This window comes from Rana temporaria, chromosome 10 (genome assembly GCF_905171775.1).
Source record: "Rana temporaria chromosome 10, aRanTem1.1, whole genome shotgun sequence".
In the NCBI taxonomy this organism is placed as follows: Eukaryota; Metazoa; Chordata; class Amphibia; order Anura; family Ranidae; genus Rana; species Rana temporaria.
The window spans coordinates 68,455,084-68,479,435 of record NC_053498.1 but is presented as its reverse complement, the minus strand read 5'-3'; positions in this window follow the sequence as shown (position 1 = coordinate 68,479,435).

Here is a 24,352-nt window from a genome sequence, read left to right as displayed (position 1 = left end):
ATTGCCTCTCGGGGGATCAGGAAGGAATTTTTTCCCCTGCTGTAGCAAATTGGATCATGCTCCGCTGGGGTTTTTTGCCTTCCTCTGGATCAACTGTGGGTATGAAGTTGGGTGTATAGGATTTTACTGTGTTTTTTTATTTTGTTTTTTGTGGTTGGACTGGATGGACTTGTGTCTTTTTTCAACCTGACTAACTATGTAACTATGTAACTATGTAACTATGTAACTATGTAACTATGTAACTATGTCCAGGGGGGTCTGTACTGATGGAGGAGGGGTTGGTTTATCCTGACGAGGGTCTATACTGATGGAGGGGGGTCTGTAATGAGGGAGGACTATGGGGGGAGGGGGGTAACGCCATGTTTGTCCGCACCGGGTGATACCAACCCTAGTGACGCCACTGGTAACTGGGGACAGCTGATGTAAGGAGGGACTCTACTGGGGACACCTGATGTAAGGAGGGACTCCGCTGGGAATGTCTGATGTAAGGAGGGACTCGGCTGGGGATGCCTGATGTAAGGAGGGACTCGGCTGGGGATGCCTGATGTAAGGAGGGACTCCGCTGGGGATGCCTGATGTAAGGAGGGACTCCGCCGGGGGCACCTGATGTAAGGACGGACTCCGCTGGGGGCACCTGATGTAAGGACGGACTCCGCTGGGGGCACCTGATGTAAGGACGGACTCTGCTGGGGGCACCTGATGTAAGACGGACTCCACTGGGGGCACCTGATGTAAGGACGGTCTCCGCTGGGGGCACCTCATGTAAAGACGGACTCTGCTGGGTGCACCTGATGTAAGGATGCATTCTGCTGGGGGCACCTGATGTAAGGACGGACACTGCTGGGGGCACCTGATGTAAGGACGGACTCTGCTGGGGGCACCTGATGTAAGGACGGTCTCTTCTGGGGGCACCTGATGGCATCTGGTGGCAGGTGACATGGCAGATGACACGCTCAGGGTTTCCAATGATTCAGCATTATGGTGAGTTGAATAATTTCATTCTTTATTAAGTAATAATAGAAATAATGCGCTTCAATCACTCTGACACCATAACAACCATGGTGCCGGGATGATTGAAGCGCTAACACCAGGTATTTGGATTATCTATATCTGCTGATTTGTTAAACTTTCTGGAATACACATATTTATATTGTGGTGTAGGATCTGGGCCTGCTGTCCCTCCATCCATCTTTCTTTCTCCCTTTCTCTCTTTCTTTCTCTCCCTCTTTCTTTCTTTCTGCCTCCATCCCTCCATCATCTCAGACTCTAACCACACCCCCTTCCAAGCCATGCCCACTATCCCATGTAAACTATGCCTATTTTTCGCTTTGCGCACCGCATTTTTCTATTACGATACGCCACGCCCATAAATGAATACCCCGCCCATAATTTTAACAAGGCTCCACCTACATGCAAAAAAGTGTCCCGTTTTTTTTTTTTGCAATGTTGGCAACTAAGCATTAATCATAAGCATATAGATGCATTGTGTGCATCTATATGCTTATGGCATAGGTGTGCGCAGACTTTGGCATTAGGGTGTGCACCCCAAAGCTCAAACACACTCTACCGATCACTCACAATGTTCATTCAGATAGGGAAGGGGCCGGTAAATAGCTCCTTCCCCCACTGATACTAAAACATCCACAGCAACAACCAGTGGGAGAGGAAGAAAGCCAGTAGGGGAAAGAGGGGAGCCAGGTCAGTAGGGGGAATCCGTTTTGCACAGGGCGATTAGGGTGTGCCTGGGCACACCTGGCACACCCTGTGCGCACGCCTATGGCTTATGGTTAATGTCATATGCTGGTTGTAGTAGTTTGTCTGCACTCAATTACTTTGTTTAGATAACTGGTTAATTTCCCAGGAAGGGAATCCACTCTGTTCGCAGAGACCCTGTCCTAGGTGGAGGCACAAACAGCTTTATTATCAAACCCACTCCTCCACAAAATTCTAGTTCTCTTGCAACACATTTACCTATAGGTTTAGAGCACTATGGTGTTTGGGGAGGGACATTTCTCATAACCCCTCCCAAAGAGGGCTAAATTTTGATTTCTTATCACTTTATTAAGGCATCTATGTACCTACCAATTTTTACAAAAAAAAAGCAAAATGCACACTATTGTTTCTGGGCTGTACTATGGGTACAAACAACAAATAAAATACCCATACATGGTATCACTGCAATTGTCAGGAGCAGGAGAGTTTAATTTGGATTTTTCTTTTGTGGGAGGTCATGGTAACAGCAAGAAATGTACAGCTAGATTTATATATATATATATATATATATATATATATATATATATATATATATATATATATATATATATATATATATATATATATATATATATATATATATATATATATATATATGTGTGTTTTCGTTTTTGTTTTTTTTTGCTATTTTGGGCCACTTTTCCTTTGATAATAAAAAAATCAGGCTATTTCCATTATCATTTACCACCAAATGAAAGCCCAATTTGTCATGAAAAAAAAAGTGGTATAATCCACCTGGATGCTTAAAGTAGTTGTGATGATATGTACAGTTTTACTAACACGTGTCAAAGTTGTGCTTAGGCATCAAGATTTGTTTTACTTTTAGGTGCAAAGGGGTTAAAAGGGGGAGTGAATTGAAAAAGGTAGAATAGCCCGTCTACTGAGGGCAGAGTACTGAGGGTACTAAATTCTAGAAAAAAAGATTATTGCCACTTAAAATTAAAGTAAAAATTCCAACTTACATAATGTTATGCCAGAAATGGGAGTGGTATACTATTAAGCCCAAAAACAAAAATGTATCATATTGTAGGTTACCAATCCTCAACCGCTTCAGTCCCCCGAAAGATTTTACCCCCTTCCTGACCAGAGCACAATTTGACACTGCATCGCTTTAACTGACAATTGAGTGGTTGTGCGATGCTGTCCTTTTTTCCCCACAAATAGAGCTTTCTTTTGGTGGTATTTGATCACCTCTCTGGTTTTAATGTTTTGCGCTATAAACAAAAGAACAGCAACAATTTTGAAAAAAAAATCAATATCTTTTACTTTTTTGCTATAATAAATATTCAATTTAAAAAAAAAAAAAAAATTTCCCTCAGTTTAGGCCGATCTGTATTCTTCTACATATTTTTGGTAAAAAAAAAATATCACAATAAGCGTATATTGATTGGTTTGCACAAAAGTTATAGCGTCTACTGATCGGTGATCAGCGATTTTTAGCAGAACTTCAACATTGCTGTGGATCGATCGGACACTTTTGACACCATTGACATGTATACAGGGATTAGTTCTATAAAAATGCACTGATTACTTTGTAAATTTCACTGTCATGAAGGGGTTAACACTAGGGGACGATCAAGGGGTTAAATGTGTTCCTTGGGAAATGTTTCTACTTGTAGGGAGAGTGTACTGACTGGGGGAGGAAATAGATCGCTGTTCCTGATCACTAGGAACAGCAGATCTCTCTTTCCTCCCCTGTCAGAACAGGGATCTGTTTGTTTACTTTGACAGATCCCTGTTCTGGCTCTCTGTGGAGTGATCACGGGTGGCCGGTGGACATTGCATCCGCCGGCTCCACGCACGTCATCCCGTGGGCGCGTGCCTCCTACAGCTCTTAAAGTGACCGAGGTAAACCTACGGCGGTTTGCGCAGCTGTGCAAACTGGCCACCGTATAACAGTGCTATTCCTGAGTGCGGCTTGGGGAGAATTTTCAGTACCAAAAACGGTAACCCCGAACCACACTCAGGATTGCATCGCAGGATCCATCTACAGCTTACTTACCTTGTCCCCAGGATCCCACGATGTCTCCATGCCGCGTCTCCACTCGATGTATCACAGTGCCAAGCTCCGTTCCCTGTGAGTCTGAAAATCAGTATCTGTGTTAATATCACTTACAGTGGTTTGCCTTGCTTTAACTACAGCTTCACTAGCTTGTTCTCTACTCTTCATCCACTCCCTCAGTTGGTTGATCTGTCTCTCGGACTCCTGCTCAATTTTCTTAGCAAATTCCATAATTTTTTCTGTTGTTTTCTTAATAACTAGTGAAAATATTTGCTGTTGTTCCTTCTCTTCAGTGCTGCCTTCTGCCAAAAAAGAGAAAATATACACTTTTTGACAGTTTTGCATACAAGATCCCAAAAGTAAAATGTTGAAAGATGAATAGTGTTCAACCCTGACATAAACAACTGTTTTCACGAAACCTCTCAATATCTTTATAAACCAACACTATCATCCATAAATTGCTAATGATTAGATTCACAGATCCAGATATACACCTAAGGCCAAGTTGTAGTGAGTAGTTACCTATAATCCACTAAATAAACACCCTAAGAAAAGTCAAGAACTTGCAACCCACACTTCATGGGGACAATCAGCTAGAACTAATGTGTGGAAGACTAGTTCTAACAAAGTGATACCCACTTACCTCCAATTTGCAGTTGACATATCTTGATAACTAAACTGTTTAGGTTGGAGCATGCTCTTCTCTGGACTTCCCTCAAAGAATCTTCTTCCAAAGACTGGCATGATTCGTCCATTAATGCAATTCTTTCTTTAAGCTTGATCTAAATAAAAAATATAATTTGCAGGAAAAAAATATACAATACTAAACATATTTGAAAAAAGCCCAGTCTTTCATGAAAATAAATAAACCAGAATAAAAAAGAAACACTTTTCATTATATTAAAGAATGGTAATAGAGGTGACTCTTGGTGGCATACCTGCATTTGAGACCATACAAAAATGGGCCCAAGACTGGAACATCTCTGCACCTTTGGGTGGTGGTGGGGGGGGGGGTGGTAAATGAGTGACCCCATCGTTGGGGGACTACTGCCTAAAGAAGTCCAGAAAAACCCACCCCAGGTCTCACATAAGAGGCCTGGGGTGGGTTCCTATGGACTACGCTAGGCACTTGGGTTAGGGTCACTGCCTTACACATAGGGTACCTTTACTTGAACAGACAACTGAAATCTAGTAAACTCTCTCAATGTCATATACACCACCACAGTTTCTGATGCATTTAGGGGGGATACGCAGAGCCAATGCCCTCTTCACCCGACTAGCGTATCTCTGCTACCTCACTCCCAGTAACAGAATAGAGCCCTGTTATGCACCTACCGCCTACTCCATGCGGACACTCACTTAACTCTTCCTCTACTGTACCTGTGCACCGACTGGGGACCTCTATGGTGCCGATCTACTTCCGTTGCTATGGGAGATGGACCTGCTCATGAAGAGAGTGCGGACAACTGCAAGAAGCTATCTCACCTATCACATGTACACTCTTATGACAGACTGCTGGAGAAACTTTTTGTTACCCTGGGTAACCACTTGTATTTTCACGCTGCATTAACTCTTACACTAACTGTAGGTTATGCATGCTGGTTACTTGCATTACACCCCTTGAGTAACTTCAGACCAGGCAAAGTCAAAGTTTCAAAAACTTTTCTTAAATAACATGGCACGAGTCAAACAGAGGCAACAGTCTTTCCCTAAAAGAATCCCTAATTTAGGCTTGTGGCTGCCCCAGTGTATCTACATAGGATAGAGTTCATAAGTGGTTGAGCCCATGATGGTTTTATCCAGGAATAAAGGAAAAAATAGTACTAAAGCGCTACTAAATAGTTAAAATATAGGACACCACAAAAATAACTAAATAATAATTTGCTGCATATAATAAAGGTGAATCAAACCTAAAAAGTGAAGAATATATATGAAAAATATGCACTAAAAATTAACTTAAGTAGTGAAACCGTGTATAGCAAGGAGTGTAATATTAGTCCAGATAGGACATTACACATATATGTGAAGCACAAAACAAAAACAATTCAATTCAATTGTCCCAGTGAATGCTGTGGCTAAAACGTGTAGCACACCCTCTATGGAGAGGAAAAAACAATTGCTGGTAAAGACTTGAGGTTGCTCTGTGGAATTAACCTTCTGTGATTCTGGTAACTTTCACATGCACAGATGTCAGATCCTCTATGCAGCACAGCTCATAGAAAACAGGGAGAAAAAACAAAGACTCATGGTGCAATACTGCTGGACCAGGAATACAACAGACTACAGCTGGTAACAATTGCAAACTCACAAATCCCCAGGAAAAAAAGACACCAATATCACTCCTAAAAGCCGCTCACTAGACACATTATGTGAACTAGTGGGTCAGACTCAAAAAGCCCACCAAGAAAGAATCGGGAAACACAGTTAACATTAACCCTCCCGACTGGGGCAGCATAAAACTCTACCTGCCTACATACCTAAAACCAGCAGTCGCTAACAGAAGCTTCCAATGTAGTGCAAAGTGCTCTCTTTGGGGAGTGTGACTGCTTAATGCTAGCTTCTAATTGGACCACATCTATAGCCAGTCAAAGTCTATAATTAGGCAATTACCCTCTACTTGCATCTTAAAGTGGAGGTGCAGCTTTAAAAAAAAGAACATTAAAAGTCAGCAGCTACAAACACTGTAGCTGCTGACTTTTAATAAGCACACTTACCTGTCCAGGTTGCCTGCGATGTCGGCCGCCTGAGGCTGATCCGTCGATCGTGGCTGGTTCCAGTGCCGTCATCCTCACTAAGGGAAACAGGCAGTGGAGCCTTGTGGCTTTACTGCCTGTTTCCTATTGCGCATGTGCAGGTCGCGCGTCGCTTTGTGAATGGGCGACTGACTTCTGTGAGACACACAGTTCCCAGAAGTCAGTGTGCCACATTCCCCAGAAGACCAAGGAGCACCGTGGACAAGGAAGGGCAGATTAGAAAGATCTGCCTAGTAACAGTTTTTTTTAGCCTTTTTGGCTATTTTCTTTTTAGGGTGGACCTCCAATTTAATCTCAAAAAGGACCCCAATCTAGAGTGCTTTGTAGGGTTGTCCCGATACCGATACTAGTATCGGTATCGGGACCGATTCCGAGTTTTTTCGGCGGTACTCAGACGCCGATACCCCGCCCCGATACACAAATAGAATACTTGCCTCCCGCCACCGCCGACCGCCGCCACCGAAGCCGCAATCCGCCGCGATCCGCCGCCATTCGCCGCATCCCCGCTGCCGCCGACTGTGTAATACGCCGGGAACATTACAGCTTTGAATAGCTGTAATGATTCGCATCGCGCATAGACACTCCCCCTTGCTCGGGTGAACTGTCCAATCCCGAGCAAGGGGGAGTGTCTATACGTAGCGCGAATCATTACAGCTTTAGCTGTTATGTTCCCGCGCGTATTACCAGTCAGCGCTCGGCGGCAGCGGGACACAGGTAAGGGGGACATCGCTGGATATGGGGGAGACGATGGCTGCATATGGGGGACGATGGCTGCATATGGGGGACAATGTCTGCATATGGGAGACAATGGCTGTATATGGGGGGGGCAATGTCTGCATATGGGAGACAATGGCTGTATATGGGGAAGACGATGGCTGTATATGGGGGGGACAATGGCTGTATATGGGGGGACAATGGCTGTATATGGGAGACAATGGCTGCATATGGGGGAGACAATGGCTGCATATGGGAGACAATGGCTGTATATGGGGGGGACAATGGCTGTATATGGGGGGGACAATGGCTGTATATGGGGGGGACAATGGCTGTATATGGGGGGGACAATGGCTGTATATGGGAGACAATGACTGTATATGGGGGAGACGATGGCTGTATATGGGAGAGACGATGGCTGCATATGGGGGGGACAATGGCTGTATATGGGAGACAATGGCTGGATATGGGGGAGACAATGGCTGCATATGGGGGACATGGCTGCATATGGGGGACAATGGCTGTATATGGGGGGGACAATGGCTGTATATGGGAGACAATGGCTGGATATGGGGGAGACAATGGCTGCATATGGGGGACATGGCTGCATATGGGGGACAATGGCTGGATATGGGGGAGACAATGGCTGCATATATGTGGGGGGACAATGGCTGTATATGGGGAGGACAATGGCTGGATATGGGGGAGACAATGGCTGCATTTGGGGACACATTTAAAAAAAAGTATCGGTATTCGGTATCGGCGACTACTTGAAAAAAAGTATCGGTACTTGTACTCAGTCCTAAAAAAGTGGTATCGGGACAACCCTAGTGCTTTGTATGCAAAGATACAGTTATTGAGTTATTTACTTTAAGGTCATCACAGAGGACAAGGAGGCACTTTTACGTTTGGAGGAAAAGAGATTTCATCTCCAAATACGGAAAGGCTTCTTCACAGTAAGAGCTGTGAAAATGTGGAATAGACTCCCTCAAGAGGTGGTTCTGGCCAGCTCAGTAGATTGTTTTAAGAAAAGCATGGATTCGTTCCTAGATACACATAATGTAACTGGATAGTAACATTTATAGGTAAAGTTGATCCAGGAAACTGGTAGGAGGAGCTTGACTGGCTGTTGAGGATAATTTCAGGATGTGCTGTGGTGATATAGGATGGGGAAAAACACTGAGTTCCGGAGCTGCAAATCCGGAATACAGGTGACGATCTCACCCCCTAAAAAGCATCAGCACAATTTCAATGTGGATTTTAATCATATTAAATGTGAGTGTAAATTGTATAAGCTATAGTTGCCATTAAAACCCTTTTTAAACAGAATTACACTATTGTATGCCTCTGTTGTTCTGTGCATGCATATGAGGTGACCATTTAAAAGCCCAGGAGGGAGTAGTGGCTTTTTCGATCAACTTTTAAACCTGGAGGAAAAAGGTGGAAGAAATATATGATCTGCGTTTGAAGCTAACTGGCTAATCTAAGGAACCATAGGAGAATCATCTAAGCTGTTTTTCACTACAGGATTCATTTTTAAGCCCTTAAAGTGAGGGGACACCTAGTGGGGGAGGGATCACACTGCATAAAGAGACACCAATATATATATTTTGCTGCTATTATGGACGTTTACTAATTTACTAATGTTTTAATGATTTATTTATTTTAACATATTTTTGATGCAGTTTTATTTACTATAGTAGCAGCTTCTTTATCATGAGCACTGAGGGAGAAATATCTTCTATCTGTATGATTATTTCTCATTGTTTGTTTATTATGGACTATTACCACAATTTTTTAAATATTATTAAGGACTGTGTATAAAAACGCAGAGCACTTGCACTTTAAATTGGACACTGTATATATATATATATATATATATATATATATATATATATAGAGAGAGAGAGAGAGAGAGAGAGAGATAGATAGATATATAGATAGATAGATATATTAAGCACTTGCACGTTATTGAGGAATTTGTTTGTAGACCATATATATTGTGATATAGTTTTAACCTGAGTTATTTAATAATCTTTTTTTTTTTTTTTTTATTAAGTGTAAGGAGCGCCGCACATTGGGTACTTGTATTTTTGCATTTTCACATTGTGAGGAAGTGTGGGGAGTGCTGCTGCTGTGCATAAGTTTTATAGTTTATTAGAGCTGGGGAAATTAAAGATTAATTCCTCGATTAATCTTTAATTTTTTTGATCGATCAAAATTCTTGACGTCACCGGACAGCGAGACTTGCCCTGCTGGATGCGAGCAAACTGCACCAATTGGATTGAGGTACCTTTGCATCTGTGGAGCAGGAGGATGCATCAGGGTAAGAGAGCAAAAATAACCATCGTTTTCCTGTCCTAAGCAGTTTTGTGCAGACAATTCTTTGTATATCGACAACATCTGTTCCGTGCGAAAGACTGTTCAGTTCTTTAGGGTATATCGTCAATAAAATGCGATCATGTCTGCTTCCAGAAAATATAAACACTCTGGTATGTCTGCGTGACTGGCTAAAGTGATGCCTACTTGCCTACTATAAAGTGACTGACAGTGAATATACTAGATACGTTTTATAATTAAAGTTAAACTAACTTTCTAAGTTTTTCTTAGAGTTTAATAAGAAAAAATTACTTACGTCAGTGCTACAGTTTGAATTTAAAACGTATTTGTGTAAACTGTGAAGTTAAGTCATGGATTGTGGAAACTAACTAGTGTCGGGTGATTGTATATAGTGTATGCCACATTTACCACTGACTAATGCAGAGTTGCAATGCAAGGAGATCAGCTAAAAGTAGTTGGATCTGTATGTGCGCTATAATCAATCGAAATTAGTCGATTAATCGATTAAAAAAATCGATTAATCGAACACGAACATTTTAATCAGTAACAGCCCTATAGTTTATCCATATATACATTTAATAATTTTTTATATTATGTATATTTTTTTATCATTATTATTTATTTATTTTCATTTATTATTCGTTTATTTCACTCTTTGGTAGCTCACAAGGTTTCTGCATATTTGCAAAGTTGACGCAGGGAATATCTGATTGCCTCTTGGGAGATCAGGAAGGACATTTTTTACCTGCTGGAGCAAATTGGATCATACAATATATTTTTTTTTTGCCTTCCTCTTGATCAACTGTGGGTATAGGATTGTATATACATATTTTTTTTCCTTCTATTGGTTGAACTAAATGGACTTGTGTCTTTTTTCAACCAGACTAACTATGTTACAATGGTAGCTTCCAGCTTAAAAGCCCAAGATCTGCCACAACCCTGGTCTGTGTCTGAGCCTAGGTTCACACTGGGCGGCGGGAGTGAAGCCGTGTGAGTTCAGCTGAACTCGCACGATTTCACTCCAGCTGGCAGTCCCGATTTCGGCCGCAATTTCAGAGACATCTGTGCAAGTTTCTGCACAGATGTCAATGTAAATCGTGGCCCGAAATCGTAAAAAGTAGTACAGGAACTACTTTTTGAAATCGGTGCAGCGCCGCAGATGCGGCGTCGCACCGATTAGGAGGTTGCCATTGCCAACAAATGCCGCCAATTTGAGATGCGATTTGACAAAATCGCATCTCAAATCGTACCAGTGTGAACCAGGCCTTCCTCTGAGTTATCTAAATATGTGTACCATAAGCACTTACTTCAGCAATAGTAAAAGTTCTTACCATTCAGGACCATCTGTATCTTTAATAACTGTGGTGAACGAGACCTGCTATGTTTTTACTCAATACAACAAAAGAAAATCCACACATGTCATTCATGTCCTGCTGAAGTTTATTGGCAAAAAGCCATAAACAGTACAATGGAATCCAGTAGTGGAACCTCTTCACCCAAGTAGCAATATATTGTTGCTGACCAGCTGTTTTGGTTCATAAGCCTGAAAAAAGTCTACAGGTTGAAAACATGTATACCTTTCGTGAGCTGGAATAAAATATTCATTTGGTCATCCTGGTGCATTTTTTCATACATTAGTTCACATAACAATGCCATATAAATGTCAAACAATATGAAACCACATGTAGCTCTGCAGACCAGTCAAATGATACAGTATGATAGAGTACACAGTACCTTATGGATTTTCCCCTCTCTGGCTACGTCAAGAACATAGAGAGCAATAGCGCTTAAATCTTTTAGAAGTTCTTCTTCCTTTGTACGTTGACCTTGCCAAAATCTCTCTCTCATAACCAACTCATTCTGTAGGGCTTCCAACTACAATACTCAGACATTTATTTTGTTAGAATTCAGTTGACTATTCCAGTGTTCAGTCAGTCACAATTTTCATTCTATAAACTTACCGGGTAAGCATCTTTATCTTTCGATGGCCCCATGAGTTGCATAACCGGAGTTATAATTCCTGTCACCGGGCTAGCTTGGACTCCTACTACTGTACAACGGCTCCCTGTGATTGGATCAATTGTTCTGGCTCCAATTTTAATTGGAATAAGTCCTTATAGAAATAAAATATTTAAATTGAATACTGTACTGTACTGTTTAAAACAAACACAGCATTTGCAATGCAAAATGTCCTCCTAAAGCAAGGTGCTTTCTGCAACAACATGAGGGACTTTTAAGTATATCTGAACCCAATAACAAACATGTAATGTATTGCAGCTTATCAATCCTCAGATGTGTTGACTGCATTAGGTGATTTTTTGAGGCTAAGTACATTTTGCAAGTACAGAAATATACATGTTGATTTTTCTAGAAAGACAATGGGCCTGATCCACAAAAACCCGGCGTAACTTAATTTTTCCCGTTTAAGTTACACCGCCGCAAAATCTCTACCTAAGTGCCCGATCCACAAAACACTTACCTAGAAATTTTGAGCGGTGTAACTTAAATCCGTCCGGCGCAAGGCGTTCCTAACCTAATGGGGCGAGTCCCATTTAAATAAGGCGCGCTCCCGCGCCGGACGTACTGCGCATGCTCCCGACGCGATTTTCCCGACGTGCATTGCGCGAAATTACGTTACGCCGAGTTTTGTGAATCGCGCCGGGTCAAAAAAGTTGCGTCGGGAAAAAAAAGAGATGCGGCGGAAAAAAAAAAAAAATGTAAAAAAAATGTTTTGACAGCGTTGCGGGAAAGAAGGGTCTACTTTTACATGGTGTACTAACTTTACACTTTGTAAAAGCAGCCCTAATTCTGCGACGGCAAACTAATACTTACGGAGAAAAAACAAAGCGTAAAAGCTTTGTGGATCTCCATAAGTGCTAATTTGCATACCCGACGCTGGATTTCGACGAGAAATGCCCCCAGCGGCGGCTGCGGTACTGCATCCTTAGATCCGACAGTGTAAGTCCCTTACACATGTCGGATCTTCTGCCTATCTATGAGAAACTGATTCTGTGGATCAGTTCCATAGATAGAAACAGGGATACGATGGCGTATCAGTAGATACGCCGGCGAATCCCTTTTGTGGATCAGGCCCATTGTTCTTCAACTTGATGTTCGTTGAACTGCAATTCTAAGGGCACTTTCACACTGAGGTGCTTTACAGTTGTTTTAGTGGCGCTTTTCGGGCGCTAGTGGGGTGGCGCTTTTAACCCCCGCTAGCGCTCGAATGAAGGGTTAAAAGCGCCTCTGCCAAAGTGCTTTCATTTTAATGGGCAGGGACGCTCTAGTAAGCTGCAATATATTACATTTTTGTTTTTAGGCTTAGATAAGCTATACTTTTTACCATTTCCACATTTCAGATATTGGGGTTTCTGCACAAAAAAATAGCAGAGACAGATCTAATGCCAGGATCAACAGGTAATAAAACTATGATACAAGGAGGGCTCAGAAAGCTATAAACTGGTGTGTTAATGCTTTTGACATACTGCATCATGTATGCAATTTTTTATTTGACCATGGTTAAGCTTCAAATAATGACCCAGTGGCATAATAGTAGCCCTAGCAGTTCATATAGCTGTTATGAAGCCTGGGGTAAGAGGGGCCCCAAAAGAAGGGTTGTTAACTGCTTAAAGACCAGCGCACACACATATACGTTGACAAAATGTCACGGACAGGCAAATGGGCGTACAGGTTCATCCCATTTAATTTTCCGCTGTGAGGTCGCGCGCTCTTTGACCGTGCCCGTGGGACACGCGGACTCGATGTCCGCCGGTGTCCCGCGATCGTGTCATGGAGCTGAAGAACGGGGAGATGTCAGTGTAAACACAACATTTCCCCGTTCTTCCTTGTGACATGTCACTGATCGTCTGTTCCCTGTCATCAGGAACAGCGATCAGTGACATGTCACTCGTAGCCACACCCCCTAACAGTAAGAATCACTTCCTAGGACACACTTAACCCCTTCAGCACCCCCTACAGGTAACCCCTTCACTGGCAGTGTAATTTTTACAGTAATCATTGCATTTTTATTGCACTGATCGCTGTAAAAATGACAATAGTCCCAAAATGGTGTCAAAAGTGTCTGATGTGTCCGCCATAATGTCTCTGTCGTGATAAATATTTGCTGACCACCGCTATTACTAGTAAAAAAAAAGTTATTATTAAAAATGCCATAAAACTATGCCCTATTTGTAGACGCTATAACTTTTGCACAAACCAATCAATAAACGCTTATTGCCATTTTTTTTACCAAAAATATGTAGAAGAATACTTATCGGCCTAAACTGAGGAAAAAAATTGTTTTTTTTTTATATATATATATATATATTTGGGGGTATTTATTATAGCAAAAAGTAAAAAATATTGTTTTTTTTCAAAATTGTTGCTCCATTTTTGTTTAAAGCGCAAAAAATAAAAACCGCAGATGTGATCAAATACCACCAAAAGAAAGTTATATTTGTGGGAAAAAAAAGGACGTCAATTTTGTTTGGGAGCCATGCCACACGACTGCGCAATTTTCAGTTAAAGCGACGCAGTGGCGAATCGCAAAAAGTGGCCTGGTCTTTGGAAAGCCAAATGGTCCGGGGCTTAAGTGGTTAAGGAAAACAAAACTTTGAAGTTTTCTTTATAGAAGGACTAAATTCAGAGCTCTGGATCAACTTTGCTCTTCGCAGATCACCATCTGTGTGTAAGCAGATGAGGGCAAGTGGTTTGAGACACCACTGCTTTTCCTGAGGAGCACTCAATTGGCCAGTTCCACAATCCTATGATCAAAAAATCACTACCTTCTTTAGTAGTAAACAAAGCTGTCACATGATTGACACATATTACTGGTGCTAAAAAAGAGCCTGATATATATCTAATGTGTCCTCTGCCATGGCCTCCAGATACCATATCCAGAGAGACTGTGTAGGTTTGACACACTTTTTAGCAACCACTTTGACACATACGTGTGTTATAAAATTGCATATTCTGTGTCACCAAGGGATCCTAATAGTTGGTAGATGTTAGATAGCGACAGGGCCCGGTTGGTGAGGGATTTATAGTTTGAGGCATGGAGTTGGGGATTTGGTCAGAATCAATGTTGTTCTCAATGCTGAGAAATACAGGAAGATACTTATCCATCATGCCATACCATCAGGCAGGGCCTTGTTTTTTTTATTGATTGGACCCTTGGCAAAAAAAATCTTGCCCCTCCCCCCCCCCAATGCAATTTGGCTCTCCACGTGCTCTGAGACATACAATAAATATCAGTTAGACTTGAATGCTCCCTTTGAATGCTCCTGCTTTGGGCCCCACAACAATAACAGGGCCCAGGGCAGCTTCCCCTTTTGCCCTGCCTTAAAGACAGCCCTACCATCAGGGAGGCATGTGATTGGCCCCAAATGTATTCTGCAGCAGGACAAGGACCCCAAACATACAGCCAATGTCCTTAAGAATTATCGTCAGTGTAAATAAGAACAAGGAGTCCTGGGAGTGATGATAAAGTCTGTCTGGGATTACATGAAGAGACAGAAGGATTTAAGGCACCTTCCATCCACAAAAGTTAGTTCTGCAAGATACTTGCTAAGTTCATTTGAAAACTGTGTACACAAGCACTGTGTTTACCTAGAAGAATAGATGCTGGTTGGAAGCCAAAGGGTAGTCACACCATATAAGATTTATTTATTTTTTTGATTTGTATTTGCTTACTTTACATTTTGTAAATTGATAAAAATTTAAATAAACTACGGTATTCAAACATATTCTTCAAAGCATTCTTACCCTTCTTTTTTTTACACCTGACTACAAAGTTTGCACAGTACTGTATATATATATATATATATATATATATATATATATATATATATATATATATATATATATATATATATATATATATATATATTATACAGTACATAAGATGGTTGTCACAAGTACACACGTTGGAGTATATGTTCTACACAGTCTTGACAAAGATATAGACATACTGTATGCTTGACTGTGGTTTAGTCCTTTTACCTCGACCATCCGAATCCTCCATTGTTCCTGCCAATGGAATTAAGTGGCCTTTATTATAATCATGCTCAACTCCAAGGATCGGAACCATCAAATCTGAGGGTCCAGGATCTGGAATTTCCATACCAATAACCGCAGAAATCCACAGCTCTGTCTTGTGATACTTTATCATTCCTGAAACAAGAAAGTAAATGTAATTCACTAACCAAAATTGGTTTAATGTCATACTGTAGTATAAAAAAACAAGAATAAATTTGCGCTATCAGTGTGAAAAGCAGCCACAAACAATCTAGTGAAACAAGAAAGTGGTAAATATACAAAAAACAATTAAGTGGCGCTAAAAAGTGATGAGTATAAATATTATAACAAAGTAAATCGTACAACAATATGAACAAATGAACAAATCTTATATGAGAAGTTAGCAAGCAGTGAGTCCATATATAACAGACGGTGAATCACTGGAAAAATGCACGGCCAGTAAATAATCTCCTGTGATGGGCGATTGAAGACACCACGGTTAAATGGAATGGACAATTATGTGAAAATATAACCACCACCAGGAAGGGAGGCTTACCGGAAATATTGAACCCTAATAAACATATGCTTAAAGGGTCAATATAGACTGTATGTAAGTTGGTGAAACCACATCAATCGGATCTAGGTACATAAAAGGAACGATGGCTGGAAAGCATCACTGTAAACCAGAGCAGGGGGATGGCAACGTCTTGAAGGTGTCTCCCAAGAAATCAGACCATATCCAAGGAACATAAAAGAAAACGAAGTCCCATAGTGTAATACCGTAATAATAGTGAAAATTTATTAACGGTTAAAAACACTTACAGTTAAGTTGAAAACAAAGGGCATCAATAAAAAGTTGCGCATGGCAGCAGCAGAGTCCCGACGCGTTTCGCAATAGTTTGCATCATCTGGGGTACACTCTGCTGTTGCTACCATGCTTAAATACACAAAATAACCCCATCAAACCAATTTCCTGGGCGTGCACCCAGTCCGAGATCACTTCCGGGTTGATTTGTCATGTGATGTAACATGTGTATGAGGACTGCTTTAAAATACAAAGTTCCAAGGCTAAAGGAACCATATGCACATAAATTGAAAATATTCCTTCGAAAATTTAAAGAGGGAGTTCATATGGTCAAAAATATATATAATATCTGTGTTGTTGATAATCACATGACCTGTCATGTGAGAGCCTGACCTTTCTTATTAACCAATGAGGTGGAAACTTGAGGGTCACATGGGTAATGAACTTGCATAGGCATCGGAAGATGTGGCCAATAGAAAAATTCTTTAATATAAAAACTTTTATAAAACTTATTAAAATTGTCAAATGAGGGATAAGTTACATAAATCAAAAAGGCCAGTCATAATTATAACAATCATGAGGGGGGACTGCCCCCCAGAGCGCTGTCTGTGGGATCTCAGATGTGAACTGTATCCACAGAAGGGTGTATGAGTGCCGTATATGGAGGCAATGGGCGGAGCGTGACGTCAGAGCTGGAACCAGCATCACCCGACAAGTCACGCTGCGTTCCATATTGCGCTCCACAGGATTCGGCGGCACCGTCGACTTTTAACGACGTGTGTGCGCCGAATCAGGCAATGTGGTGTGCGGGGCGGTGCGTCGGAAAGACGCTACGCAGCTGGCGTCACCCGACTCATCACGCCGCGTTCCATCGTGCGTTCCACGGACTGGGTAACGCTGACGGCACGTGATGACGCATTGTGCGCCATGTTGACCACTAGTAATCTATGGGACGGAACATCGAATTAACGATGTTGTCACATATCAAGACGCGCTGCGCTCCAAGTTGAGTTCCACATGGAATTGGAGGCAACAGAGCGTGAGCGCGACTATACAACGCAAACGTGGTGTATACAGATCAATGAATGATCATAATAGAATTAGTGCATAAAAGGGACATGTTAAAATAAAAAAAGTCCTCATCAAATGCAAATATGTAAAAATTATGACAAAAATATAAATAAGCAATACATTATATTAGATGTATAAGAACATGGAATATAATAATTGAATCACACGAATTGACCCGAAAAAATCAAAATGTTTTGTGCCTCGTAGATATATCTAGCAAGACTGATATATATAAATGAAAAATATATATATATCCTAAAATATACATTGGTATCCTTAAAACGGAAAGAAAAAAGGGATATGTTTGAAAAGAGACATGTAATATATATTTTAGGTCCAGGAAATGATCTTGGACTGAGTGCATTCCCGAATACATAAGTAGGATTTATACATGTAAATGCTGAATCTCTGTGCGTCATATTTAATCATACATGCATATGTAAATAGATATTAAAATGAAAGAAAAGAATATATTGGTATACATATTGGGACATAAATCTCAAAATGGGCCTAAAAACAAGTTCTAATAAATGGCATATACAATGGGCCTAGGACTTGTTAATAAATGAGTTAATGTCCCATTCTACATTAAGTCCCAACGGTATATGTGTGCCAAGTTCGTAGATCCAGAAGGTCTCCAGTTGTGATACCCCACGGGTTTTGGGGGCACCCCTCCATGGGGGGACAAACTGGTCTATGATCAGAAATTGGGTACCGAATGGGTTTCGAGCATGATGGGTTTTGTAATGTCTGGGTACTGTGTGATGAGTATCTCCAGCTAAAATGAAAGCTATATGCTCTGCTACCCTTACAGAGAATTTGCGGATGGTGCGGCCAACATATTGTTGGCCGCAAGGGCAAGTAATAAGGTACACTACGTATTGAGTAGCACATGTACAAAACCGTTTGATCGGATACACTTTCCCTGTAGATGAAGAACGGAATTCGAGACTTTTGGTTCTTCCAGAAATGTTATGTTGACATACTGTGCATCTTTTACATGGATGGTAACCTATAAGTTGATGGAAAAAGGATGGACGTGTTGGAGGGTTGATGATATTGGGAGCAATTTTGCTCTGGAGTGTCGGTGCACCCCTAAATATAACTTTGGCTCTTTCGGGCAAAACTGTCCCCAAAACACGGTCGTTTTTTAATATGTCCCAGTGTTTAGATACAATCGACTTGATCTGTTTGTATTGTGTAGAAAAGGACGTTAGAAGAGACCATTTGAAGCTGTCCTCTTTCTCTCGTTTAGGTTTATTTTCCAAAAGGGAGTTCCGGTCAGTCTACAAAACAGTCTGAAAGTCAGATTCCACAGATATAGGGTTGTATCCCTTATCTATAAACCTCTTCCTGAGAACATCTGCTTGTATGCAAAAGGTATCAGTATTGGAACAATTCCTTCGTAGCCTAAGGAATTGACTCTTAAGAAATGGAATTGAGCCATAGGGGATGATGGCAGCTATCAGTTGGTATAAATCCATTCCGGTCGGTTTTCTTGAAGAAAGTCTTGAATTGGAATCGTCTGTTGGTGATGCTGATTTCCAGATCAAGAAATTGGATGGTTTCCTGGCTAGCATTATATGTGAGGACTATTCCCCTATCGTTGGAGTTCAAAAAATTCATAAAGGTGTTTAGTGTTGCCATAGTGCCATTCCATAGGAGGAGGATGTCGTCTATATATCTAATCCACAACACCAGTGAACTGGTGTCATAGAGATAGACGACATCCTCCTCCCACTTAGCCATAAATAAATTGGCGAGGCTGGGGGCATATTTGGCCCCCATAGCAACACCGCGCTGTTGGAGATAAAATTGGTCGTTAAACCAAAAATAGCTGCGCTTGGTAGCGAACTCCAGTAATTCCATAATAAAATCTGCTTGGAAGGACGCCAAACTGTGATCTTGTTTTAAAAAGTGATGCACAGCCTCAAAACCCCTATCATGGGGGATGCACGTGTATAACGAGGCTACATCTGCAGTAACCATGATGTAGTCTCCCAACATATCTATCGATTCTAATTTTCGTATGGTCTCCCCTGTGTCCTTCAGATACGAAGGGGTGCGTTGGACCAGAGGCTGTAAGAAGTTATCAATGTAACGGCCGACTCTTGAGGTGACAGAGTCGATCCCACTTACAATTGGACGACCGGGTGGGTGGACAGGGTCCTTGTGCACTTTCGGTAGATAATAGATGGTAGGTATCCTGGGAACTGTGGGTACCAAATAATTCTTTTCTTTCAAATTTAAAATCTTTTTGTTAAAGCCGCCATTAACTAGATTTTGCAACTCTGCTTTGAAACGAGACGTTGGATTCATAGGTAATTTTTGATAAGTGTTCGGCTCGTTAAGAAGCCTGAACATCTCAATTTCATAATCGGATGTGTCGAGAATGACCACGCCACCGCCCTTATCTGCAGGGCGGATAACAATGTCCTTATTTTAAAACAAGGATTTTAAGCCAACATTGGATACCGAATGTTGGTAAGTCCGTTTTTCTGGTATCTCAGCTAGGTCCTTTAGGACAAGGTCCTTAAAGATATTGACTGCAGCAGCAGAGGGAACAGATGGGTTAAATAATGAAGGGTTTGATAACCTTGAATGTACTGTACCCGAAGTAGCTGCTGTAAGTTCATTCGTTATAGGATTGGAAATAATGTACCTCTGTACATTAATTTTCCGAATGAACTTTTGGATGTCGATGAAGGTTCCAAATTTGTCCAAACGTTTAGGAGGGGCAAACTTGAGATCCTTATCTAGAACCGACATCTCCTCCTGAGAGAAAACTTTAGAACTTAAGTTGAAAATTCCTAATCCCTTTGTGTTCTCCTTCGTTTTCCTTTTCTGGATTCTCTTCCCCCCTCTTGTCCCTCTCTTGGGTCGGGACCCCTTTTATTTGAAACTGGGTCCACGTGAAAATCCCGTTCGGCATAATTTTCTCGAGTGGGTGGGATGAATTCGCGATTGGGAGGTTCATAATGATTCCAATTGCGACTATAGTAACTATCATTCCTCACCTCCCCTAAAGGAGAGAATCTATTGTGAACTGGGATATGTGAGACACTATAATAAGGAGAACGGTCTCTATAGTGACCGGATCTGTCTCTGTGTCTGGCTGGAGATGGATTGTGGGATCTATCATCATAATTATAATAAGTATTCCTTTGATATGAGTTACCCCTGGAGTTGCCTCTGCCCCCCTTGTTCCCTCTCGATCTACCTCTACCTCTATGGCGGTTAGAGGTATGCGGGGAGGAATATTGAACTCTTGTTGTAGAGGGTTGGGTGTCTCCACCTCTAGGAATTTGCATAGAGGGAGCTCTTAAAAGACCCAATGTTACCTGACTTGTGGAGGCACCCTCATTAGGGTTGGGCCGAACTTGGGACAAAGATGTCATGGTTGGAGTAGCATCCATGTCAGTCCCTGAGGTAACTGAGAAGAGTTTCTGCCAAGCAAATACTGTCCCATTTTTATAATCTCCTGCATCTCTGGAGTACTTTTTGTGTTTCTTGATCTTTTGGTCACGATCCTCTCAAAAGATCAAGAAACACAAAAAGTACTCCAGAGATGCAGGAGATTATAAAAATGGGACAGTATTTGCTTGGCAGAAACTCTTCTCAGTTACCTCAGGGACTGACATGGATGCTACTCCAACCATGACATCTTTGTCCCAAGTTCGGCCCAACCCTAATGAGGGTGCCTCCACAAGTCAGGTAACATTGGGTCTTTTAAGAGCTCCCTCTATGCAAATTCCTAGAGGTGGAGACACCCAACCCTCTACAACAAGAGTTCAATATTCCTCCCCGCATACCTCTAACCGCCATAGAGGTAGAGGTAGATCGAGAGGGAACAAGGGGGGCAGAGGCAACTCCAGGGGTAACTCATATCAAAGGAATACTTATTATAATTATGATGATAGATCCCACAATCCATCTCCAGCCAGACACAGAGACAGATCCGGTCACTATAGAGACCGTTCTCCTTATTATAGTGTCTCACATATCCCAGTTCACAATAGATTCTCTCCTTTAGGGGAGGTGAGGAATGATAGTTACTATAGTCGCAATTGGAATCATTATGAACCTCCCAATCGCGAATTCATCCCACCCACTCGAGAAAATTATGCCGAACGGGATTTTCACGTGGACCCAGTTTCAAACAAAAGGGGTCCCGACCCAAGAGAGGGACAAGAGGGGGGAAGAGAATCCAGAAAAGGAAAACGAAGGAGAACACAAAGGGATTAGGAATTTTCAACTTAAGTTCTAAAGTTTTCTCTCAGGAGGAGATGTCGGTTCTAGATAAGGGTCTCAAGTTTGCCCCTCCTAAACGTTTGGACAAATTTGGAACCTTCATCGACATCCAAAAGTTCATTCGGAAAATTAATGTACAGAGGTACATTATTTACAATCCTATAACGAATGAACTTACAGCAGCTACTTCGGGTACAGTACATTCAAGGTTATCAAACCCTTCATTATTTAACCCATCTGTTCCCTCTGCTGCTGCAGTCAATATCTTTAAGGACCTTGTCCTAAAGGACCTAGCTGAGATACCAGAAAAACGGACTTACCAACATTCGGTATCCAATGTTGGCTTAAAATCCTTGTTTTAAAATAAGGACATTGTTATCCGCCCTGCAGATAAGGGCGGTGGCGTGGTCATTCTCGACACATCCGATTATGAAATTGAGATGCTCAGGCTTCTTAACGAGCCGAACACTTATCAAAAATTACCTATGAATCCAACGTCTCGTTTCAAAGCAGAGTTGCAAAATCTAGTTAATAGCGGCTTTAACAAAAAGATTTTAAATTTGAAAGAAAAGAATTATTTGGTACCCACAGTTCCCAGGATACCTACCATCTATTATCTACCGAAATTGCACAAGGACCCTGTCCACCCACCCGGTCGTCCAATTGTAAGTGGGATCGACTCTGTCACCTCAAGAGTCGGCCGTTACATTGATAACTTCTTACAGCCTCTGGTCCAACGCACCCCTTCATATCTGAAGGACACAGGGGAGACCATACGAAAATTAGAATCGATAGATATGTTGGGAGACTACATCATGGTTACTGCAGATGTAGCCTCGTTATACACGTGCATCCCCCATGATAGGGGTTTTGAGGCTGTGCATCACTTTTTAAAACAAGATCACAGTTTGGCGTCCTTCCAAGCAGATTTTATTATGGAATTACTGGAGTTCGCTACCAAGCGCAGCTATTTTTGGTTTAACGACCAATTTTATCTCCAACAGCGCGGTGTTGCTATGGGGGCCAAATATGCCCCCAGCCTCGCCAATTTATTTATGGCTAAGTGGGAGGAGGATGTCGTCTATCTCTATGACACCAGTTCACTGGTGTTGTGGATTAGATATATAGACGACATCCTCCTCCTATGGAATGGCACTATGGCAACACTAAACACCTTTATGAATTTTTTGAACTCCAACGATAGGGGAATAGTCCTCACATATAATGCTAGCCAGGAAACCATCCAATTTCTTGATCTGGAAATCAGCATCACCAACAGACGATTCCAATTCAAGACTTTCTTCAAGAAAACCGACCGGAATGGATTTATACCAACTGATAGCTGCCATCATCCCCTATGGCTCAATTCCATTCCTAAGAGTCAATTCCTTAGGCTACGAAGGAATTGTTCCAATACTGATACCTTTTGCATACAAGCAGATGTTCTCAGGAAGAGGTTTATAGATAAGGGATACAACCCTATATCTGTGGAATCTGACTTTCAGACTGTTTTGGAGACTGACCGGAACTCCCTTTTGGAAAATAAACCTAAACGAGAGAAAGAGGACAGCTTCAAATGGTCTCTTCTAACGTCCTTTTCTACACAATACAAACAGATCAAGTCGATTGTATCTAAACACTGGGACATATTAAAAAACGACCGTGTTTTGGGGACAGTTTTGCCCGAAAGAGCCAAAGTTATATTTAGGGGTGCACCGACACTCCAGAGCAAAATTGCTCCCAATATCATCAACCCTCCAACACGTCCATCCTTTTTCCATCAACTTATAGGTTACCATCCATGTAAAAGATGCACAGTATGTCAACATAACATTTCTGGAAGAACCAAAAGTCTCGAATTCCGTTCTTCATCTACAGGGAAAGTGTATCCGATCAAACGGTTTTGTACATGTGCTACTCAATACGTAGTGTACCTTATTACTTGCCCTTGCGGCCAACAATATGTTGGCCGCACCATCCGCAAATTCTCTGTAAGGGTAGCAGAGCATATAGCTCTCATTTTAGCTGGAGATACTCATCACACAGTACCCAGACATTACAAAACCCATCATGCTCGAAACCCATTCGGTACCCAATTTCTGATCATAGACCAGTTTGTCCCCCCATGGAGGGGTGCCCCCAAAACCCGTGGGGTATCACAACTGGAGACCTTCTGGATCTACGAACTTGGCACACATATACCGTTGGGACTTAATGTAGAATGGGACATTAACTCATTTATTAACAAGTCCTAGGCCCATTGTATATGCCATTTATTAGAACTTGTTTTTAGGCCCATTTTGAGATTTATGTCCCAATATGTATACCAATATATTCTTTTCTTTCATTTTAATATCTATTTACATATGCATGTATGATTAAATATGACGCACAGAGATTCAGCATTTACATGTATAAATCCTACTTATGTATTCGGGAATGCACTCAGTCCAAGATCATTTCCTGGACCTAAAATATATATTACATGTCTCTTTTCAAACATATCCCTTTTTTCTTTCCGTTTTAAGGATATCAATGTATATTTTAGGATATATATATATATTTTTCATTTATATATATCAGTCTTGCTAGATATATCTACGAGGCACAAAACATTTTGATTTTTTC